Source organism: Mobula birostris, chromosome 1, assembly GCF_030028105.1.
Source record: "Mobula birostris isolate sMobBir1 chromosome 1, sMobBir1.hap1, whole genome shotgun sequence".
In the NCBI taxonomy this organism is placed as follows: domain Eukaryota; kingdom Metazoa; phylum Chordata; class Chondrichthyes; order Myliobatiformes; family Myliobatidae; genus Mobula; species Mobula birostris.
Genome location: NC_092370.1, coordinates 182,312,983 through 182,331,959, shown reverse-complemented (window position 1 = coordinate 182,331,959; position 18,977 = coordinate 182,312,983). Strand labels below are relative to the sequence as shown.

At 36.7% G+C, this 18,977-nt stretch overlaps 1 protein-coding gene across 4 annotated transcripts in view; it reads left to right on the top strand.

Annotated features, from left to right (window-relative positions):
• Positions 1 to 18,977, top strand: part of LOC140202236 (RNA-binding protein Nova-1) — a 334,247-nt gene that overhangs the window by 241,935 nt on the left and 73,335 nt on the right. The gene's annotated exons all lie outside the window — the stretch shown is intronic.

Sequence of the window (18,977 nt, the reverse complement as noted above, 5' to 3'; positions counted from 1 at the left end):
CACTATCTCTGATCAGCAGTGCCATGCCCCCACCCCTTTTGCCTCCCTTCCTGTCCTTTCTGAAACACCTAAAGCCTGGCACCCTAAGTAGTCATTCCTGCCCCCGAGCCATCCAAATCTCTGTATTGGCCACAGCATCATAGTTCCAAGTACTGATCCACGATCTGAGCTCATCCACTTTATTCATGATACCCCTTGCATTAAAATAGACACATCTCAAACCATCAGTCTGAGTGCGTTCCTTCTCCATCACCTGCCTTTCCTCCATCTCTTCAGTTTGATTCCCATCCCCAGCAATTCTAGTTTAAACTCTCCCCAATAGCCTTAGCAAACCTCCCTTTCAGGATATTGGTTCCCCTCAGATTCAAATGCAACCTGTCCTTATTGTACAGCTCACGCCTGCCCCAAAAAAGGTCCCAATGATCCAGAAATCTGAATCCCTGCTCCCTGCTCCAATCCCACAGCCATGCCTTATCCTCCACCTCACTCTATTCCTATACTCACTGTCATGTGACACAGGCAGTAATCCTGAGATTACTGCCCTTGTGGTCCTGCTTCTCAGCTTCTTTCCTAACTCCCTGTAGTCTGTTTTCAGGACCTTCTCCCTTTTTCCTACCTATATCATCAGTATCAATACGTACCATGACCTCTGGCTGTTCACCTTCCCACTTCAGGATGTCGTGGACACGATCAGAAACATCCCAGACCCTGGCACCTGGGAGGCAAACTACCAACCTTGTTTCTTTCCTGCATCCACAGAATTGCCTGTCTGACCCCCTAACTATAGAGTCCCCTATCACTGCTGCCATCCTCTTCCTTTCCCTGCCCTTCTGAGCCACAGGGCAGACTGCTGCTTCCCCCAGGTAGGTCATTCCCCCCCCCTCAACAGTACTCAAACAGGAGCACTTATTGTTGAGAGGGACAGCCACAGGGGTACTCTCCAGTATCTGTCTCTTGCCCTTCCCTTTCCTGACTGTTACCCGCTTAACTGTCTCCCGAGGACCCAGTGTGACTACTTGCCTATAGCTGCTCTCTATCACCTCTTCACTTTCCCTGACCAGACGAAGGTCATCGAGCTGTATCTCCAGTTCCATAACCCGGTCCCTAAGGAGTTGCAGCTCAACGCACCTGGAGCAGATGTGGCCATCTGGGAGGCTGGGATTCTCCCAGACATCCCACATCCGACACTCAGTACAGCACATCGGCCTTGCAGACATACTTCCTATTCCTATTCTTCACAAGTAACTTACCTTGCCTCAACCTGTTATCACTGAAGCCCCGTTGAGCCAAAGCCCTCCTACTCTGACTCCCTCTACTCTCGTGCCCGCTCTATAAAGCCGTCTTCTTTTTAAATTCTTCCCGCCAGTTTAATTCACTGATGTCCACGCACCTGCTCAGTAGTGCCTCGATCAAACCACTGAAGAACAAATGATCTCCTTTTTAAGTTCTTCCCACCGGTCTAACTCACTGATGTCCACACACCTCCCCATCCTGAAGTCCTATCTTGGAATTGTCCAAGTAGTTCACCCCGATAAGACTAAATTGGGTAAATTTTGCTGGTTGGAGCAAATAGTTAGTTCCGATTGAAATTGTTAACCTTCAGCCATTTAAGTTCAAAGAAGTCTTAGCTTTATTAACATGCATTATTATGCATGGAATTCTGAGAGTTACTTCCAGAACTGAAGGTTAGAGAGCCAATTAATTTCAGTGGGAGTTCTCGACTTGAAGTATAGAGAAAACATATTATTTAATTATTTTACTTTAGTTTAATAGTTAATAATTTTGAAGTGATTTTTCTCTTTAATTATTTGAAATATTGTTAAATAAATTTAAATTTTGCCATTTGATTCAATTTTAAAATTCACAGTTTCATATTTCGCAATTAAAACTTTGCCAAAGGCAGACATCAAGCTCATCTTTGCCACCTGTCATAAGTATTCTGGGGGGCGGGGAGTGGAGGGTGAGCCTCAGCACTAGGCTGCTTTCATTCCAGGTAATGAAAGACGAGTGAAATTCATTTTCTGTATACTGACCAGTGAGGGTAAATATTGAGATCATTCACATTGGATCTGAGAAAGATAAAAGGAAGTACTTTCTAAGCTGAAGAAATAGTGAAGAAACGTCATGGTTTATTGAATTTTCAAGGACAGATCCTTTTTTTCTGGAAGACCACCATATGAGGGAAGTTTTGCTCCAGTAACAAAACGCCTGGTTAGTCCATAGATGGAAGAGCTGTGTTGAATATCATATTTTTAAAATTTTACTATTTCATTAGACTGAACTTAATAAGATATCAAGGTAACTGATTGAGTAAGTGGGCTACAGAATCTAGGACTGGAGACATAGTATGTAAATTAGACTTGGAGTTATGTTTATAAGTATTTTCATGTACAAAAAATGGTAATAATTTTAAATTCTCTTCTGCAAATTAGTTTTGGGTAAGTTAAAATTTTCAAGTTTGTGGTTGATAGATTGTATTGTTACTAAGAATATCAGTCAAACACCATATGGCCTTTACATGGTGCTGTTTCAAAGATCAGCTGTGGTAGCATTGAAAGGCAGAAAAGGTTATTGGATCTAAATGATCTACTCTTGTCACTGAATTCCTAAAGACTTAAAAAGTTCTAATGCTATTGAGCAGTTAATGCTATTGAATAGTTTGAAAACTATTGTGAGATAATTGTGAGATACAGGGTACCTGATTCACCAGATCAATTTAACTTACCAAGAGCAGGGCTCGTCTCAATTAAAAAGCTACATTTATAATTTTTACAGGCTCTGCAAAAAAGGGGGTTGCCATCTGTGTCAGCCTTACTTTGTGCCAAGTGGAGGGGTTGTATGTGAAGTGTATCTGTCCTGTCTCCCCAGCGTGCCAGTGCTTTGCTACTGAGCGTAAGGATGTGTCCAGCAGTGGAGAGAGAGGGGTCAAATATGGCAGCAAGCAGCTAACTGTGAGTGCTTTGCAAACTGTAGTTCCCAGAGGAACTGTCAGCTGCAGGTCTGCTTTATTCAGGCCAGTGAAATACTTAAGTGGATTGAGTGCAGTTGCCATATAAATAGTATGTCATTAATGGTAACGCTGCGCCACCTGAAATAGACTATGATTATTATCGTTTAAGTGCAGTTGTCATTAAAATAGTATGATCTCACTAATGATAAAGTAACACTGCCAGAAATAGATTCTGATTAGTATTCTTGCATGATTATCAGTTTTATAAATAAATTGATTTTAATTATGTTTCTTTCTTTGTACCCATCTCACACACCAAAAAATAATTCACCAAATCAGGACATTGGTAGGGTAAGTGATTTTCATTTCAGATTAAGGATGACAATCTAGTTTTATCAGGAATTCCTTAGATTGTACGAGTTGCACAATAGCACTGAGAGAGAAATGGGGTGTCTGTGCAATGTGCATCTTAGGATAAAGTGCATTCTGCTTCGAACCAGAATGTTAAACAAATCTACAAGATGGTGATTACTGAAACGTTGTATCTTGAAAACAGGTGTGCAGCTCACTCAATAAATGTTTCACAATATGTGTGAAATACCTGTGGAATGGTGGTGACACTATGTCATGTAGATGACAGTGCTAATATTTCATACAAAGTACATATTGATGTCAGAAGAAATTTAATAATATCATCTATTGTTTTAAAAAACAAGTGCTTGGTATTGTATTTTTATATTTAATGTTACAGAGGATCAGGGCTGTTTTGAAAAAAAACACACACATTAGGTTCATTTTTATGAAATTTGTCTTGTAACTAAATCTTTAACTTCTGCCCTACTGGTTTACCTTCCATTGGTAATCAGTGGCTGTAACTACAAATAGTTGCATGAATACAAAACAAGTTCACTATTACTGGCATACATGGCTGGGGTACAAAGAAGGAATCATCTGAAAATATTAAATACATCGAATTAGATTCCAATATAGTATTCTGCAGATTATTGACTTAGTTCTAACATTATCATCAAAAAATATTTCTAACAGATCATGATAATATCAAAGCTCAAATTTGTTCGAGATAGTCATAATGGGTAAATTACTAAAATGATCTAATATTAAAAGGAGCAATTTCTAAATTATTTGATGAAAATTATTAAAGATATTCAATCTTTTGATATGACAGATTATGCTAGAGGGGATTGAGACTGGATTTCTTATTTTGAATGTGTTAGCTTTGAAATACATTCTAGTTTTCCTCAGCCAGTACATCTTATGGCAAGTGGGCTGCGTTTGTGGCACAAGAGACAGCAGATGCTGGTATCTGTAGCAACAAACAGTAGAAGAATTCAGCAGGTCATGCAGATCTGTGGGAAGAAATGAGTTGTTGATGTTTTGGATTGAATGGGATTTTATTTTTGGGCTGGTTTTATGTAATTATAATACAAAACAATGGCCCTAACTATCTAAAGCAGAGGTATAAATCTTCCAATCAAGTTATTACAGTATCCATTCACTCATGGCAAAAAAACTAATTGATGTTTTTGTATGGAGCAGTGTAGTAATACTGAGAGCACTGTGACTGTTGTCAATTCCTGGTTGTCTTCCAAAAGTGCATAGAGCTGCCTTCTGGAGAGCCTGAAGTCCTTTATATTAGTACATCCAGATCAGTGCTAGATAGAAACTTACAGTTTATAGACTCATGACGTTGAAGGAATTATGTGTTATATTTGAATCAGGAGGCTTGTGAATTGATAATGTTCCTTTGACATTACACTTCTTGTGCTTCCTAGTGGTGGATGCTGTAGGCTATTCAGTGTTGTACAAGTAAGTAAGATAAGTTGCTGCAGTCCATTCTATAGAAAATACATAGGAGTCACAGTGCAACATTATGGAAAAGTTAGATAAGCAAGTAAACTTGGGTCTTTTATTTTTTTACAATTGGCGTCTAGACTGCATGTAAAAATATCTCCAGTGTTTCCATTGTTGCTTGTGGCGAATGTGTATTCCTGTTGTGGAACATATAATTTGTAAAATTGAACTGAAGCAGACATTTCATAAAAAAACAGTTTCTCCCACTTAAAAGATAATTGTAACTGATAATTTTGCATACTAAATTTAGCAATGTCACCTTTTTGCATGAATTCAAATACCAAGGTAATAAAAAGGGGAATATTATTTATGTAGATCATAATCTGAAATCACTGGATGTATTGAATACGACAACAGTAGCAATATTAAATGAGTTCACACAATGGTGAAAAACAAAATGATTCAGATTTCTCTAATGCATCACTTAGTCTTTTTGAAAATTCAGACTTGGCAAATACTCAAATATTTTGGCTATCAAAGATTTTGTGATTCTTAGAATAAAATGCAAAATACTGAATTGTTTTGAATAGAAACAGTGTCATTTCTGAATTGATGTTGAGGTAATCATTTCTACTATTAAACTAAGCCTTCTGAAATGTAAAAACTCTCATCGACTAAGCAGGAGTCATTTAGGAATTGGAGTATTCATTTATTTTCCGTAATAGAAAGTAAAATTCCATAATTATCTATACACCTTTGGTATGATTGCAAAGTTAGTAGATAAAGAATTGTGAAATCTGCAATCATTTTGATTAATTGAAGTTCACAACCTCTTAATTCAGGGATCACAAGACTGAAATATGTCCATTCTGTACTGTTAATGAAAATTATAAAATTCAATTATCTATTCATCTAACTTGGAGGAACAATAATATTAATGTTGTATACAATCAAAATAGTTTATTTCAAATATGTTATTGTATTAGTAAAAAATCAGCATACCATTGTTTGAAAAGCCATACTTGGTAACATTTTAAATCAAATTTTCTTTTAGTAAAATGGTAAAATCAGATTTACAATCCTACTCATCGTCCTTGAGTAAAGGATGATTAATGGAATGGCCCCACTCTTCCTTGTTTTTCATTTTGTTATTTCATTATTTCCCATGGGGCCCTAACATATAAAGTCATTCTCTCCTTAGAACAAAAGAAGATATTGAGGGCTTTAATAATTAGTTTGAGGCCAGAGTAGTGAGGGAAGGAAAAAGATCATCCAAATCTTCCATTTTAATCCACCATTTGCACCCAAGAGCCTCAAGGCAAAAATTCTTTCACTTATTACACACTCAATTAAGCACATTGCTTCCTCATTCCTGTGGGAATAATAATTACCAGGCAATAGTGAACGTTACAGAAGCTCAATTTGTATCTTTAAATTAAATGATTGGCCCTTTTCATCCCATCAACAATTAACTCACTCACACATCTAAAAGGTGCATACTCATTTGCCTTGCCGGCTTCCAGTGAGTCCGGTTTCCGTTGTTCAGCATGGATGTTCTGATATGCAGGAACATGTATAATACTTTTATTAGCATAACTGAAATTTTTCAGTCACTCAAGGACAGAAGCCCTTCCATATTTCTGTGCTCTTTCTTGTCTCTGTTGCCATAGCAATACCTTGGATATACTGTATGAGAACATAATAGAAAGAACCAGCATTAAAGTTTTGTGAGATTTTTCTGTCTCATTGTTGGAGAATAAATCTCCTGGAAGGACCACAAAAGCAGAGGAGAAACCTAGTGTATTTGTGACCAAGCTTTGAAAATTTCTTTCTATTCCCTTGAAGTCATAAGCAAGCTGCAGAAGAGTAACTGTTAATCCACCTTACCACACAAGGATATATCCTGGTTCTCTTTGAAAGGCTGTGGAAAACCCTTTCTGGTGCATATTTCAACATTTGATATATTCAATTTTTTGACTCTCCTTAGTTTGGGCAAGTATGTGCATGTGCTAATGGAGACGATATCCAGCCTGGTGCTGCAGAATTGCATCAGTGTGGAGTAGAGTCAGTGAACTTTACCTGCCTCTTAATTTTGGATGGTTGCCTCAGAGAAGGTTATATCTAAAAGGAGAAACACCTATAGTTGAGCTTAAAGTGCATTCAAGTTACTTTACATAGAACAAGCTCTGTTATGGACTTAACAAGTGTACTTACTGTGAGAGTGTCTGACAGTGAAAATGCTTGATTGATTTATTGATATTCCTAAAACAATACTTACATCAAGAAAACCCAAGTAGTAATTTACAAAACTGAGCTTAAATTAGGTCATTAGACAATCTGAGAAAAAAACATAGGTTTTCAAATTGTGTATGCCTTGGCAGTAACTGCTGTAAACAACAGATTAGCCATCAGTTCAGTACTGATCTTATCTGCTGTAAACAATTTAATAGGATGGGATAAAGTCTGGAAGTGGTGGGATTATTGTAAAGCAATTAATCTTCATTTTAGAGGGAGAGGAGTCTAATATCTGTTTTGACTTGTTCTTAATGACAGGAATTCCAATTAAACTCGTGTCACTTTAAATTTGCCAGTTTTGGTTTCATTTTAAACTGAGTCATTAACTGTTCCATTCTCCTTGAGGAAATGATTTCAGCAATCACAATAAGTGGTGTTTGAAACTCCTGACAGATTAGATACTACCTTGCTGAATTAAAAAGAATAGCACTGAGTTAAAGCAGAACAACAATATGCTGCAGCTAACCTTGACCCCCATAACTGATTAAAACTATGGGAAGGCCAAAATAGATGACATCCTGTTGAACGTTGAGCCTTTTCTCTCATAATTTGTGGTGATGCTTGCTATTTGAATTAATTATAAGGAAGCCAAGTTACACTACATAGAGAGATTAATAGTAATGAAGCAAAGTATTCCACCTGGATTAATTAGTTCAAAGAAAATGAGACCAAAAAGACTAAATTTTATAATTTCCACATTTTGCCTATGTTAGTCGAAACAAAAAAATCTTCAGATGCTGGAAACCCAAAGCAACACACACAAAATGCTGGAGGGACTCAGCAGGCTAGGCAGCATCTATGAAAAAGAGTAAACAGTCAATGTTCTGGGCTGAGACCCTTCCTCAGGAGCCTTCATGAGTTCTGATGAAGGGTTTCAGACCCAAAACATGACTGTGTATTCTTTTCCACAGATAATGCCTGGCCTGCTGAGTTCCTAAAGCATTTTGTGTGTGTTGCCTATGTTAGTGTTCGTTCTGAAGTGCCCTTTGGTTGAAAGTTACTGTTGTAGGGTGGAACATGCTGAGAAGTAGGAATTTGGAAGTCCCAAACTTGCTGGCCAAATTACAGTGGCGATTTTGCTGACCGCTCCCGCGTTGGATGCAGCATAAAGTCCAGCAGTGAAGCTGAAGAATGCTGATTTTCCCAGAAATTGTGAACCTTGAGAAGATTAGGTCAGTTGCGGGAACAGCAAACTATTCATTTGCACATACCAGTTGGTTCAAGCTGAATTCATTGTGATACTTGTAATTAGTAACTTGATTTAAATTTCAGAGATATCCAGAAATATTCAAAGAACTTGTTAGCTTTGGCAACTGACAATGCTGGAGGTATGACTTTGCCAGCTATTGAAGATTTTAAGTCTTTTTTAGGAGGGATTTGTGCTGCCCGGCTACTTGATTGTATACAAGCTTTGTAATTGTACCAGGTGCCACCATTTTGCATCTGGACTTATGTAGCCTTCAAAATACACATGGAGTAAGTGCATAACTTACCAATGGCAAATGCAGACAGCAAACCCCAGTCACCCTCCTCTGGATCAATTAATTGGCAGTCTAGTGACCAACTCGGTAATTTATGCAATGTAGAGGTATCTGTCAGTTATTTAGCGTAGTGAGAGATTGAACACAGTAAAAGTGATAAAGGGAAACCAAGAAGGACACTTACCCACCCTGAAGATAAAATCCTAAGCGCTTATATAGTCAGCTTATAGATGGAGACATTTTGAATGGAATACATCGCTGACTATGTGAATACAGTATATTTTTGTTTGGTCTATATGAAACTGTATTGTATGTGCCTCTTATCTTCTACTCACTGGCCCCAAATTTATTTAGAAAGTAAGGTTAGCTGTGCCTGGATTAAGAAGCACTCATTACCTTGATCGGCAAGGCAAACACAGCTTCACATAGATATACACAGAGTGGTAGATATGCTTGCCCATTACTCATGTCAGCAGCCATTCTTCATGCTGCAAATCAGCCTTCACCCATGGCCTGGAAAATTAGCAACATAGCATGTTTTAATGTTGATGCATGATTGAACAGAGCATATAATTAATTCCAAAATGAAATCAGCACTACTTAGTGTGCATGGCCACAATGTGAAATTGATACGCAGGCCTCACTCTCGACTCACAGGGGATACTGGTCAGTGATGTCAATAGGTTTCAAAGTGCAGAGCCATGGAGGTGAACAGCATCGAATTGGGTCCTCTGGCCCACCACTTCTATGCTAACATTCCTGCTCATTATGTTTGATATTGTTGCTGCCAAGTTGTAGTGTGGCCTGGACCATTTTGAAAATCCTATCTTAAACAGCAGTTTTCACAACATGTCCATTTTGCCTGCATTAATGCAGACCACAAAGTGAACTTTGGCTATGAGTAATTATTATGGGATGAAACATGCAAGGAAGTAGGAAACTACAAACCCCAAACTTAGTGACATTTTTCATGTTCTAATGTGCACTAAAACAGCCCTTAATGTTAGTTAAATAACTCCACCATTGAATTTAGCCATGGAAGTCACTACATGGGATTTAATGCTGTACTTGCTTGTTCTTTCTCTATGGGCTCAATGCTTTGTCCGGCTGTCCATTAGCTCTTCCACCATGCCCAATAATCTTTCATAGGTGTGGTGTACTCTCTTCCCTCTCTGTTCTGCATTCCTGGTCCTGGCTGCAGATCTGGCATGGTGGGCAGCGCAGCTCAAAGGGCCTACTCAGCGCAGTATCTCTAAATAAAATAATAAATCCCACCCCACCACCCAAGGCACCAAGTTTTGTTTAGAGCTGTCACATTTAAGAGCTGTTCCCATTCTCCACACATTGTCCGTGCCATTGTTAGATCATTATTTTTTTTAATGCAATTCTTAAGCCCATAAATATTAGTTATCTGTTCCTAAATGCAGAAAGGAATTCAGAAGAAAAGCACGGAGTGGTAGGAATGTGCAAATTTCTTCTACATAAAGTAGATAGGTAGATGAAGAAAATAACCGAGATGCATTCAAAGGGAAGCTGGTTTTGTATAGGAGCAAAAAATGAATAAAAGAGTTTGCTTCTGTGCTTGGTTGAACAGGAACAGGATTCTGTGTGGAGCCAGTTAAATTACATATGAATTTGTTTTATTTCTATGTCAATTTATTTAATTACATAGTCATTTTTAAATCTAAATTATACGTACTGTTATGTCTACAGTGCTTTAAAATACAGTCTGTTCTGGCTGTTTATATTACCCACCTGACAAGTGACGTAATTGAAATTCCTTTATATAGATTCAGTTGTGTTTAAATCAAAAATATGAAATTAATGATTGCACTTGAAGCATCTGATACAAATGTTAGATGTTAGATGTTCACAGTAAAAACAGAAAATGCAGGATATATCCAACAGTATTCAGGCAGTCTCCATGGACTGTGAAACAGAGTTAAACTTTACCAGTTGATGACTTTTCATCAAAGATTAGGAATCAAGTCATCTTTAAGTTACAGAGAGGTGGTAGTATGCAGAGAAGAAAGGGGATATGTATAATGGGATGGAGACCAAAAAGAAACTGAATGGCAGTGCAGCTGGCTGAAAAAGGATGGTAAGGGCTTGGTAATTGCAGTTGATGTGTCTGGAGGAGAGGTACATAAATAGCAGAAGAGGAATCAGAACGGAGAAGAGAGAATTAAAAACGGAGAAGAGAAAATTAAAAACAGTGATGCTGTTGAAATATAAAACACTGCAGGTGCTAGAAGTCTTAAATAATAGAAAATTCTGGAAATATTTGTCAAGTCTGGTAGTATTTGTGAAGAGAGAAAAATAGAATTAACATTGCAGGTTATTGAGCTATCATCAAAACTGGCTAGTTCCTATCTAGACTGGAAAGACTGATTAATTGAAATTATTGAATTCAAGATTGTGCCCAGAGGGTAGTGCAATATTCAGTCAGAAGAAGGGATGCTATTCCAATAATGAATCATATGAAGTAATCATATCCATGAATATTTGTCAATTAGAAATTCTGCAAGAAATACCACAGTGACAAAACTGTATATACCATATGTCATTCATCTTTCAATTTGTTGGCATCAGATATTACAAAATATTTTAAAATATTTGCATCTGTATATTACATGTTTATTTAAAATATTAACATATGATTGTAAATTGATTCAATTTTCCATATAAAATTCTTTTACCATTAAGCTTAGACTTTTTTAAATAAATTGCTTCTGGACAGTTAATAAAATTAGGTGAGTGGTACTGTAGGAATGTACTGGTGTAAAATGTAAAATACGGCAAACAAGTCAAGTTTAAGTCTACTGATGAAGTTTCAGCAAAATAATTGTTGAACAATATCATATTCAAAAAAATGTTGAACAATAATTTGTATTGTATTCTGCACTTATTTTTCTTAATATGAGTACCTAATTGATTCATTTCCTCATCCTCCTTACCAAAATGTGCTCCTAACCTCTTCTTCAATTAACTGCAACTCAAAGAGGTGTACACCCACCAGAGCAAAATATATTAAGATATCTTCCTGCATGTTTTCTTGTTTTTTCAAAAAAGTACATACATAACAGTTTCTGCTCATAACAATACCCTTAAGTTTTTATATATTCTGTTTGATTACTGTGAGCTTCTTCAGTCATTAGCCTGAAAATATAAAATATGTACTGAGTATAATATAAAATGTTTCAAATATACAGTGTAATATATTTAAATTATATACAACATATAATGAAATGTGAATGCCCAGAAAACAAAATCCCTTAGGGTTGCACTTCACTATGTCTTTGTGGATTCATCAGAAAAGCATTATGTTGATGTGAGGCATTTAACTGCTGTTTTCATTGCAGAAATATTAATGTTATTGATTTATAAAGTGAATAAACTTTATTGATAAAATAACATACTGTAGTCATGCTAAATGGATAGAATAGGTGTAAGTTTGACTTTTTTAGCTTGGAATACTAGACTGGTAGTGCAAGTCGAAAATCATGGTTCAGCCTAGCTCTGGAGTGAAGCAGACTGGAACACTGCTTGGAATGACAATCCACAGTCCTGTCACACTAACTCTGCAAGGTACTGATGAGATCCTAGAAAGCACAATTAGCATTCCTGCTATGTCAGTCCCACCTAAACGCCTCTGCTTCTGGCAGACTGAGTTTTACAAAGTTAAGGTACGTTGTCAGTGATTTTAAGACCATATAGACAATAAGACAAAGGAGCAGAATTAGGCCATTTGGCTCATTGAGTCCAGTCTGCCATTCTATCATGGCTAATTTATCCCCTCAACCCCTTTCTCCTGCTTTCTCCCCCTTTCTAATCAAGAACCTATCAACTTCCGCTTTAAATATTCCCAATAGCTTGGCCTCCACAGCAATCTGTGACAACGAGTTCCACAGATTCACCACCTAAAGCTAACAAAATTCCTCCTCATCTCTATTCTAAAGGTATGCCCTTCTATCTGAGACTGTGTCGTCTGGTCCTAGACTATCCCACAATTGTAAACATCCTCTCCATGTCCAGTCCATTTAGACCTTTCAATATTCAATAGGTTTCAATGAGATCCACCCTCATTCATATAAAATTAAGCAAGTACGGGCCCAGAGTCATCAAATGCTCATCATACATTAACCCTTTCATTCCCATAATCATTCTCGTGAACTTCCTCTGGACTTTCTCCAATGCCAGCACATCCTTTCTTAGATACTGTAAGGGGCCCAAAATATTCCAAGTATGGTCTGACCAATGCCTTATAAGCCTCAGCATTACATTCTTGCTTTTATATCCTAGTCCTCTCAAAGTGAATGCTAACATTGCATTTGCCTTCCTCACCATCTACTCAGCCTACAAGTTAACATTTAGGGAATCGTGCATGAGGACTCCCAAGTCCCTTTGCAAATCTGATTTTTGAATTTTCCCTCCATTAGGAAAATAGTCTACACCTTTATTCATTCTACCAAAATGCATAACCATACACTTCCCTACAATATTTTCTATTTGCCACTTTGTTTTCCATTCTTCTAATCTGTCCAAGTCCTTCTGCAGTTTGTCCGCTTCCTCAATACTACCTGCTCCACTACCTATGTTTGTATTATTCACAACCTTGGTCACAAAGTCATCAATTCCATTATCTAAATCATTAAAATATAACATGAAAAGAAGCAGTCCCAACACCAACCCCTGCAGAACACTAGTCACAAGCAGTCAAACAGAAAAGGCCCCCTTTATTCCCACACTTTAATTCCAGTCAGCCAATCTTCTATCCATGCTAGTATCTTTCCTGTAATACCATGGGTTCTTATCTTCTTTAGCAGGCTCATGTGTGGCACCTTGTCAAAGGCTTTCTGAAAATCCAAGTATACAACACCCACTGATTCTCCTTTGTCTATCCTGTTTGAAATACGCTCAAAGAATTCCAACAGATTTGTCAGGTTAAGATTTTCCCTTAAGGAAGCAATGCTGACTTTTCCCTATTCTATCATGTGCCTCCAAGTATCCCAAAATCTTGCCTTTAATAATGGTCTCCAACATCTTCCCAACCACTGAAGTCAGGCTAAGAGGCCTATACAGGTAGTCCTCTCTTTTGCCTCCCTTGCTTCAACTTCTGAAGCACCTTCTCCTTAGTATTAGCAACTACACTTATTTCTGCCGCCTGACACTCTTGAATTTTTGGTATACCGCTGGCATTTTCCACATTGAAGACTGATGCAAAATATATATTGAGTTCATTTGCCATTACGACTCCAGCATCATTTTCCAATATCCACTCTCAGCTCCCTTTTACTCTTCACATATCTGAAAAATCTTTTAGTATGTCTTTTATATTATTGACTGGCTTGCCTTCATATTTCATCTTTTCTCTCCTCGTTGGTTATTTTGGTTGCCTTCTATTGATTTTTAAAAACTTCCTACTAATTTTGCTATACTGTATGCACTCTCTTACTTCTATGCTGTCTTGTTAGCCACAGTTGCCTCATCTTCCATTTAGAACACTTCTTTGGGATGTATCTATTGTGCACCTTCCGAATTACTCCCAGAAATTCCAGCCATTGCTATTCTGCTGTCATATAATGGATGTGTAATCAGATATTCATTAGATTGCAGAAAAGCTCCAATAATCTGGCACACCTGCGACTTCGGTGGCACCCAGATTCTCCAGATTATTAGATGTTTTTCCTTCCCCAACATTTTTTATCATTACATAGTATTGTAAAATACTTCCCAGTGAATCCCTCATGTTTAAAGGGATTGCAGGAAATAGGACACAGGTCAGTTTAAAATAAGCCTGGAAATCGTGGCCCCGGGGAGTTCAATCAGAGCAGTTGGTGAGCCTTGGTGAGTCAGAACGAAGCCTTGGAACTGGGCCCTCAGTGATTGGAAAGGGAATCCAGGAAGCGGGACAGTGGAGAATCAGGAGGTAGCACAACAAACATTATCTGGTGAACCAGTCACTGAACTATCAGATCTCCAAAAGATGGCTAGCTGATTGTCAGAGTCTTATTGTATTAGTTTCAGGAAAGTGCCTTCATTCCTATTGCACTCCTGTGTTTGCACATCGCAGTGGAAAACCAACTTGCATTGACATAATGTAAATTACAGAGCCTCAAATTTGCAGAGATGCACACCTCTGCAGTACAGCAAGTTTTGTCTTCCCCCAATCTCAAAAGAATGATATTTAAAATTAACTTGTGTATTCTATGACCAGAATAATGTGTGTTCTTTATATTTCTTTTTAATAGTACAGTCGGTTTTAATAAACCAGTAAGTTTAGGTTTGAACAAATGAGTCATGAGCAATCTGTATCTAATGTTTATGACTCAATATCAAAAGCCCAAGATTCTACATGAAATCTCTAGAATCTGTATACGTGGATTCACTTTGATTTTGGATAAACAGATGTGGGGATATTAATATTTTCAGCAATACAAAAGGTACTCTCATCAGCTGCATAATAAATATAGAAGTACATGTGAACTGGATGACAAGTTTATCCTCATACTTGGGTACTTAGATGTTGCTCCACTGCAATAAAATTTGTATTTATCTGAATATAAAGAAATGTGACTTACATTTGCCCAGGTTGTACTGGAGCAGAACATCTCATGGTATGTCCTATTAGATAAATTTATTGAGATAGCTCAAATTTATACATTTTTTTCTGATTAAGGTATAGAGAGAATAACAGAATATATGTGACCTGGGTAAACAATGGGATAAACAGTCTTAAACTTTCATATATACTGATTGAGAAACAGCGTAATGATGTGGATAGGAACTGAGTGAATTAGAATCCAACAGGTATAGAATGAAAGAAGAATTAGATTTGTAAAGAAAAAGGAAACATGTTTACATTTTCAATTTTAAAAATCTCTAACAAATGGGAATTAAATCTCACAAATCAGGTGAGACCCTTTCTGAGTCAGACTTTGAATGTCATTACAGAGTCATAAGTTTCAAATTAACATTTGTGCTGTCATTTACCATCCCTTCACTTTCTGCAAAGTATTGAATTGCAATTGATATACAAATGCAGCAATTTCCTGAACCACAAAGCAGATTTTGAAATGAGCTGTAATTTTCATGAAGTGCTAATGAAGCACCTCAACTCTTCTAGGAATGCCTGGCAATTCACAATTCATAACAAATGTGAATACATTTTGGCAGCTAAACTTCATCAAGTATTGTCAGAACATCCTGTACATATACAAAGTAGCTGTGATACTTTGTCCAGCACACATTGGACCAAAACAAACTGAGCTGCCAACTACTGGACTCAAAGAAAGCCATATGGGAAATGTGCCTTAATAGACACTGATCATGAAGTACATGAGTAATTTAGCTTGCAGTTGCCATTGGCTAAAAGAGGCTTATTTGACCTGAACCAGTGCAGTAAGAGCAAACTAAAAGCAGCCACATAGAATCCTTTCGCCAGTGATTTTACAAGGTGCTGCAAACAAAGATGGCAGATAAATTGTTTAAAATTATCATGCCTAAAGCTGAGAGAGGTGTGATGAATGGCTTACAGTTTTCAATTAACCTTGAAACAATTTAGTCCATTTCACTAAATTCTTAAGTCAACCAGTTACTTTGCAACAAGTAATACCAGTTTTAAAGAGATTAATTGTGCAGTGGATAGGTTATAAAGTGAGCGAGTAGAATAAAAGTTGGACAGGTTGTAACGTGATCTACACAGGTAGCTGCATGTGCAAACCACCAATTTGACAATAGCTGCTGTGTTTCCATGTTGAATAGGTTTAGAGGGATATGGGCCAAGTGCAAGCAAATGCAAGACCTTGGATAACATCTTGGTCAGCATGGATGAACTATGTGTTTACATGCTGTAGAACTCTAGGAACTATGGAGAGGTATTATATATGCATTTTTTTTGTTAGTCAATCAACATGAAAACTGTTTTACCACGAATATAAAGCTTATTAACTGCAGCATATTAACATTTATTTAATTCAGAGGATAATTCTTAGTCACTCACAAATCTCATTAATTTACAATCATAATGTTTTTTTTCAAGTAATGTAACCTAAAATAAACTGAGAAATTAGATAACTTGTGCCATAAAGTGTTTTTATAAGTTTATTATCATCATTTGTATTGTTCTTATCATTGAAATTTGAAGCCAACAAACTCAAAGTTACCCCTGACAGGCTTGATTGTATTTGGGCTACCAACATGTCTTTCAATCACAAAGGGAACTTGAAATCAACTAATGAAGGTTTGATAGTCTTTATAGTTTGGAAGATAGGTTTCGATCCACATTTCAAAATTTGAATCATCTTTTACCAAACGGACATGCTGCTGTCTAGACATAATTGCATCATAATATAAATTGTCTTCAGTAATGGGAAATCATTCAATACCAATAATATGAATTGTGGTTTTTGAAATATTATTTGCAATAATAGGACAGGTGCATTTTAAAGATAACAGAAATAACAAGGGCTACAAATAGAAATACTTTTGTGTGTGAAATTAAGGCTGGGGGATATGTCCAGGCTAGAAAAATATGTGAAAATGCCAATTTTCTAGATAGAGGAAGTGTAACAGATGTGGAAAGAATGTAGAAGAGGAAGACAGTGTCCATCTGTTACAGTGCATTCTCAATACAAAGATAGCACTCATATCCCCCCATACTTTTAATCAGCCAATTCAATCATATCACAGATGTAAGAATACTTCACCGGTCCCTTTCCTTTTTCTCATTGAACCTGATGGAAATCATGGAGCTATTGATAGCTTGTGGGAGGGAGAGAGAGAGAAAAAATAAATGTTCATAGGCATTTTATTGGCCAGTGTAAAATTGTATGCAAGCCATTTTGTCAGAAGTGCTCCTATGGTTGGAATCTAGCTCTTATTTTGCAGTTAGCAGTAAGTGCATCATATTTCATCAAACTTGGCAGCTGCCTTCAAAAAATTTGTTGCCTTTTGTGCATCATTTACCTCCATGGAATGTCTGTTGCAAGAGGTTTTGGTTTGAGTGAACCGGGAATGTATTGAGATCCTCCCTACTCCATGTGGTTTAACAGTCCTTCCTGAGGCTTGTGGAATTTTAAACAAAAAAGTTTCAATTAGAATTAATGTAAAATCATATGCAGAAAGCAAAATAGAGAAAAGGAAAGAAAGGGATTTAAAAATAGAGATGAAAGATGGCAAAAAGTATAAAAATCTTTTATTTGTTTTGCTTTTACTTAATTTCTAATAATGACTTAATACTGAAGGAATAAGTTTCAATTTAAATAATATCCAACTTCAGTAACAAAGAAATTGTTTGGTAGTAAATAAGACTCCACAAGGCCTTAAAAATCTTCACCTACATGGTGATGATAAGCACTACTTTTCTGGTGTGTATTTGAATGCCGAGCCTCTCAATGAAATAATAATATGGCATGCAGTGCAAATGAAACAACTTAATGATTTTAAGGGTGTATGTTCAGACAAAGGATATCAGTTCAATTTACTGTTTAATACTTCAATTGGTGATAATTTCATTTATATGCTTCCAGCAAAATACTGCTTCAACAATGCTCCCATCTGTTTCTGATCAGAATAATGGTAGAAATATCATGTTTTAAAAGTGCATCATTTGATGTTTCAGTGGCTGTTTGGCAATTGTTATTTTAAAATTAAACTTAGCTATGTCATTTCCCATTTTCAGCAGTAATACATGAAAATTGCTGCACTGTTTGACTTTTAGTTTGTCAATAAGTCATGCTGCAAGCTGCTTCTTGCACAGCTAAGTTAAATGCATGATTGGACATCTATCTATATATTATCAATGTATTGAATATCCTGTCTTCATTAAAAATGTTTATGTTCTGTTACCTCAAAAATTCTCGGTGAAAGTATGTTAAGTATTGTATGAAACATTTAAATGCACTTGTATACACATGATAGCCAAAAAATGTTCATTTAGGGTTGATCTTCACTTTCATATAACAACACTTTATGTTGGATTATTTCTTGTTCAAATTGTTCTAGACTGACAACTCACGAGCATACATGTGTAATCAGTATTTTATGAGAATGGTTGACACAATGAATTTAAGAATAAAACGTACTTGCAGGTCGGTAAAGTGAAGTGGAACAAGAAGCACAGAGACAGGCATGAAGGGTGCAGAATGACAGAGATGAAAATATTTTAGACTGGGATAACTGAATCAAAGAGAAAAAGAAAATGATCAACTAGAAAGGGTTTATTGCTGTGCTCATCTTTGCTTTTTTTAGTTTGACCATATCCAAACTGACTGACTAAAAATAATCATTATTTTTATACATTTATGGTCGCTCTACTTGAATCAGTTCTTCAAAGAATTTAGTTCAAATGAAAGCCAGGTAGATAAAAGGAAAATTACTTTTCTCTGCTAATTATTAGTGCTGTTATGTAATTAAATAAGTGGTACCTGTCCACTTCC